This window comes from Aegilops tauschii, chromosome 1 (assembly GCF_002575655.3).
Source record: "Aegilops tauschii subsp. strangulata cultivar AL8/78 chromosome 1, Aet v6.0, whole genome shotgun sequence".
NCBI classification, from domain to species: domain Eukaryota; kingdom Viridiplantae; phylum Streptophyta; class Magnoliopsida; order Poales; family Poaceae; genus Aegilops; species Aegilops tauschii.
In genome coordinates this window covers 177,114,436-177,120,648 of record NC_053035.3, presented here as the reverse complement: position 1 = coordinate 177,120,648, position 6,213 = coordinate 177,114,436, and the positions used below count along the sequence as shown (strand labels likewise).

General features: G+C 45.9%; 2 long non-coding RNA genes across 2 annotated transcripts; one reads left to right on the top strand and one right to left on the bottom strand.

The window, feature by feature from the left end:
- Window positions 1-4,611: 4,611 nt before the first annotated feature.
- Window positions 4,612-5,584, top strand: LOC141042368 (uncharacterized). The gene is made up of 2 exons (XR_012204877.1): window positions 4,612-4,679; window positions 4,729-5,584. It is a non-coding gene; the product is annotated as an uncharacterized lncRNA (long non-coding RNA).
- LOC109754546 (uncharacterized) lies at window positions 4,796-5,584 on the bottom strand. The gene is made up of 2 exons (XR_012204873.1): window positions 5,469-5,584; window positions 4,796-5,364 (listed from the first exon to the last, which is right to left on the bottom strand). It is a non-coding gene; the product is annotated as an uncharacterized lncRNA (long non-coding RNA).
- Window positions 5,585-6,213: the final 629 nt, after the last annotated feature.

Here is a 6,213-nt window from a genome sequence, read left to right as displayed (position 1 = left end):
CCAAACAATTATGAGAATTATTTGGGAATTTTGGGAGTGACAAAAATATAGGTTTTTTCACAACCTAGGGCAAAAAGGATTATTCCTTTAATAGAAAAAGGAATATTCCCAATAGAAATAATATTGGGACTGGACTAAGATGAAAATGACAAGGTCTTGAGATGGTTTTGAGGATGACAAGCCACTTGGGCGCCTGAGAAGAGATGGTCTTCCCAGGTTTCAGGACAACAGAGCCACAGAAAATCAATTCAATTCAAAAATCCAAAGAAAAACAAAAGAAAAAGAAAGGGCCAAAATCCCGGGTGTCACAAACCTCCCCCCATTAAAGAAATATCATCCTCGAGAGTTGGTTGCTCAGGGAAAAATATGAATATACCTGAGTTAAGGAAACCATTTCCAACTCGGGTATTCTTTTCCTTATATGATGTTCCCGTTGAATTTCATGACTAGACTATCTTGCTCTGGGGTGGTTTGCTTCAATGTATCCATATTCTGACAGGCCTTACCTCATATGTCATGTTGATTCCCATTTCTTTTATATCTGTCGACTTAATGGGGTGCGGTAGATTATTATGACTACAATATATGCCCGTCACACAAGTCCGGGAGTTGTTTCTGATGGAGGTGTCACACTGACCACATTCCATGGAGTTGTGAACAACTTTCTTGGTGGACACCAAATATCTTGCTCCTTGCATTGGGTTGTTCAAATAGCTGCATGTCCCTCCGTGTCCAACACCGTGTTGTGAATCATACTATTCTCCTGGCGGAATCTAACTTCTTGCGAGGATTCCCGAATCATCTTTGCTAGCTCCACTGCCTTGAGTGTCAAATCCGTACTAAAGATTTGACTGTTGCCTGTCATGACCAGCATAAAGGTGTACAACTTTATGACTAGAGCATCTCGAGACTTGACGGACGGTGGTTCCGGTAGGCTATCCTTTAACTGATTCCCATATGCAAGGGCACATGCTTCGAGAATATTGTTCAACAGTCTGATTACTCATTCTGCCGATATATCCATGTATCATGCAACAATTATCATACCTATATTGCCGATCTTGGTCCTTCATTATTTGTTTCTTTGTCTAGATCCTTTGCTGGAAGGAGCTTAGCCATATATATATATATATATATATATATATATATATTATATTCTCTGTGGGACCATAGGTACTGTCAGGGGAATTATTTCGATAGGCTTACCTTTATCCTCATCTCGAGGTTCATAGTTACTTGTATAGAGCTCACTATTGTCGTCAATCTTCATGGTCTTTTGTCACACTGAGGTGTATTTCTGGCTTCATTCTTTTAACAAAACTCATGTGGTTGTCAGATTCTATTTACATCATCGCTCGAGTTGCTTGCAAGACCTTGGTTTTATGCTCACAATGAAAGCAAGTGTAGCTGAGCATTTGGTTCCTAAGGGAGACACTTGTGTCCAGACTGGCTCGGGTGCCTGACCAAACGGTTGTGGATCTGATTTTTTTAAAGATGCACTGCCATATGATGTCAACTTGCTATGTAATATCTTGTACCAGTGCCATACTGAAGAAGCTTGTGTTGAAATCCATTACGCTGAGGAAGACTGAATAGCTTGTGCTTGAAGCTTTCGTCAGACGGCTTGCTGAAGAAGGTTGGGTACCGTACTTCAGAAGCTTTCCCCCTCAGTGGCTTGCCGGGGAAGACTCGATTTCTTATGCCGGAAGCTTTTGCGGTGGCTTACCGAGGAAGACGGAGTATCTTGTGCTAGAAGTCATCCACATATCATACTGAGGAATACCGAGGAGACTTGCATTGTAAGCTTCTCTGGTAGCTTGCGAGGGAAGACTGGGTTGCTTACACTAGAAGCTTTTATCTGAAATATGCTGATTGAATGCCACATATATACCCTTTAATATTTCTGCTGTCGATTACTCACATGAAAAAGGCTATTCGACTATCCTTCTTGCTGAGCACTGAATTCATAGTACATTCTGTCAGGTTTCCAATGTATAGCATGGTTCAAATCTTACTCATAGCGGAATCAACCTTGCATATGAACCATACCTTTGACTAATAATATACTGTTGGTCTTGCGCACCACTTGTCTTCCAGATGATTTAATCATACTGATGTGAGGATTGCACCATTTATGTAAGCTGGATGTTGGTAACCATGCCATTGTATCATTTCCATTTGGACCAGATATTCCCAAATTAATGCAGTCGGCTAAGAATTCCATAATATTTAGCCGAGCTTCCAAATATTTGACCTCCTTGCTGATTCTTCGGGTCCGGTGTTGGTTGACGAGCAACTTTAATAAGGGGAAATAATGTAACACCGAGGGCCCGAAGAAATAGACAAAAGGAACGAATGGAACAAAAGCACACAAGGCAATCAAGATTATATACAAGCAACATCACATATTACTGCTACTCACAACAATAATATGCATGCATACTTAAGCACACAGATCTCGCGAAATCTCCGGTTCTACGATCTAATATGTTGTGTCGATGTGCACGAAAGTGAGTCCAAGTGTGGAAGGAGTTGGTGTAAACAAGGTTACACCAAGCGTTGGCTTAACACCGGTCGCATCTGGGCGGACACGGAGGTGAGGACGGACTTGGTGATCATGTGGCGGAACGCGGAGGTCACAACCACACCATCATCAAATGTATAGAAGGGAACCGTACACGTCCGAAGAATGGGGTGACAGGGTAGGATAGAGCTGGAAAACTAGTTTTGGTGGCATTGCCCTTTTCTGATAACAAAGATCAGTAAGGGTTGCCGAAGCGGCGAGTCGAAAGGCACGATTTGGGATAGAAACATGGCTATCGCCGAAAAGATAGGGATGACTGGAAGAAGGATAAGGATGTGATACCCGCAAATGGTGTTTGGAACACTTGGTACCTAGGCATCACTCTGTTGGGACAGAGATGATGCCAAACACCGAAGAGTAGGTATGCAAAACTAAAGGGGTGCATGTAGTGGATCAAAACCGATGCCACCTACACTCACAAGATTAACTGTTGGCGAACATATAATAAGTCTATATGCATGCCATGCAGCAAATAAATGCAACAACCAAATGCAGCAAACAGACTAGACTCTATACTACCGCTTTCTAACGCTCGCGCGGACTAGGGCGTCTTCCAACTAAACTTGCTCTGATACCAAGACTTGTGGCACCCATGCTCAGAGAGACCGGAACGCCTCGTATTCCAGCCCAGAGATGGAGGTAAGTCTTTGGAACACGGCGCTACTTGGCATAGAACAAATCAGCTCTTTATTACAATCGATATGGGTACAAGGGAATTACATCGGCACGACAAAACTACGCCTGCCAAGGTTGCTCTATGCAAGCAGCAGAACAAGACATAGCAGCGGAATGACATCTAGCAGCGGAACAGCGATCGACGATGATGGACTCCACTCCGCAGGGACTCTGGCTGGAACGCTTATCCTAGCTCGCAAACTCAAGATCCTCGGCAAACAAGCAAGCAGACAAGGCATAACCTACAAATTGGCATGACACGCCAGGTTAGTACATCGAATGTACTTGCGAGCTCACAGCAACCAAAGCAATCAGGGAAAACAACAGCGTGGCATTTACAGGTTACTTAGGAATGTTGAACATGGTACTATCAAAACACATGGCATGAACAAAATAGCACTAGAACAATATCAGATGAGCATGGCATGAACATATGATGATACTAGCATGCAACATGTTAACAATATCATGTAGCAACTTACTCTGTTCGGGGTTACCTTGTAACCACCACATGAATCACTTACCATCATGGTCATCTCACGATCACCTCAAGATCAAATGAAGCTTGGTATTAAAAATACCGTAGTAATCATTACATGACGACAAGGAGCTTGATCTTTACCCTTGATTATCGCATAATACCATAAACCTCAACCATCTTCGGTATCCTCGATACCACCGTGATCCTCTCGCGATCACATAAGAATCAACCACTTCTTTTATCATCGAATTGGGTTGTTATTAAACAGGTTATTATTACTGTTGACCCATAGTGTGACCTACTATGAACTGGGCCCATATCCGCGGGCGCGGCTATCGATAGATTATACACACTCTGCAGAGGTTAGCACACTATACCGACACCACGGAACCCAAGGCCTCGTGCTCCCATTCGGGTGGACCAAATACATTCTGACAAAACCGAACTACGGCCATGACATCCTCTCGGCCACTCCGACAAACTCCCCTTTGGGATAAGTCATTGGTGGCCCTGATGCCACTCCGGACATCCAACGACCACCGTCATGGCAAAACAAAAACGGGCCCAAATGGGGACACACTACAGGAAACAGGTAATTTGCCGTCTGTGGATTACAGACGGCAAAGACCGAAATCCAGACGGCAAAGATTTTGCCGTCAGGAAGCAGACGGCAAACTCAGACGGCAAAGATAAGTCGGCAAAGAATACTTTGCTGTCAGCTTTTTATCGGGAAGACGGCAAAGACTTTGCCATCAGCCAAATCTACTTCGCCGTCAGCCTTATAAATAACAGACGGCAAAGAATGCGGTCTTTGCCGTTAGTCAAAACATTTTCTTTGCCGTCATCCAGACTAAACTAAAGACAGCAAAGATTATTTTAAAGTTTTTTTTTGAAAATAACGTCATTCCGAGCTTTCGTAGGGCGGGCACTGCTGCTTCGGTGAGCTCGGGAAGAAGGGAAGCAGAGAGGAGGGCAGCTGCTGCTTCAGTGGTCGCATCGGCGTCGTGTGTACAACGTGGTTAGAGCAAAAGAGGACGATGGCGTCACTACAGAGATTTGCAATACAGATCCAATAAAAATGAATGTATATTTCTTTAACAAAAATAAAACGGATCTACAAGCTAGCCATTCTTCATGTGTACACATACGAGCAAGAATATCCTACGAGTAGCAACTTCTAAGTGTTCTACACATCAGATTTACACACGGACAAGTGCCAGGATACATCAAATTAAGATCCACTTAAAACCCATCAAGAAAGCAACACACACGTTGCTAGCCTGGGCAGCCTAGATCCACCGGGAAGTAGCAGCACTGCAACCGAACCAAATATATACAGGGCTCTGGTCGCAGCCAGCAAGCATACTGGAGGACAGCACCAGTGCGACGAGGGCGGGCATGACAGCTCGCCGGTGGCGGGGTCAGAAAGTGGAGGCCGGCTTGGGAAGGAGCAATGAAGCGGCAGGGCCGAGAGTCATTGCCGAACCTGTTGCTACGGTGGCACACACCGGCGGATGGATCTAGCGCATGTGCGGCTCAACGCGGCCACGCGCACAGATCCCTTGGGGCGGCGATGCGGTTGATGTCGGGTGGCGCGAAGCTCCGCAGCCGTCCATGGCGTTGGCTGCCTCAGAGGGAGAGGGCAAGGGGTGAGGTATGGGGGAGAGATAGAGAACGAGGAAGACAGGAAGGAGGAAGGAGAAGGAGGTAGGGGCGGCGGAGCTTGACCTGGTGCTCGTCAGCGGCTTGGGGAACGGCGGTAGGTGGAGGTGGATCTTGGCTGGGAACAAGGAGAGGCGTGGGGGATGGGAGAGAGAGAAGAGGATAAGGGAGAGAGAGAGAGAAGAGGCTAGGAACAAGGAGAGGCGTGGGGGACGGGAGAGAGAGAAGAGGATAAGGGAGAGAGAGAGAGAGAAGAGGATAAGAGGTGGAGGTGGAGTTGGATCATGCACCGGAGCAGCGCGCGGTGGTGAATTGCTGCCACGTCATTGATCCGCGTGATGGATCCGCGTGCTGTGTTTTCTCTTTGCCGTCTGCGGTTTTCTCTATAGATGGCCAAGAGCTCACTTTGCCGTCTGTAACAAAATACACAGACAGCAAAGACTTTGCCGTCTGTGTGTTTTGTTACAGACGGCAAAGTGAACTCTTTGCCATCTGTAAAAAAAATTGCAGACGGCAAAGACTCTTTGTCGTGTGTGGTTTTTGTTGCAGACGGCAAAGTATGGATTTGCCTTCATCTGTTCTTTGCCGTCTGCTGATGACGGCAAGCCCTTTCTTTGCATTATGCCCCGACAAAATGCTGACGGCAAAGAAAGTACTGACGGTAAATCTCTTGTTTCCCGTAGTGACATGAGATCTCAATACCAACCACGGGCACAAAAGGCTTATGTCCGCCTAGCTGATCAGGGCAGCGCGCATCCACAACCTTCCCTAGTTGGAGGCACCAGCGAGAGTCATAACGATAGACCGCATT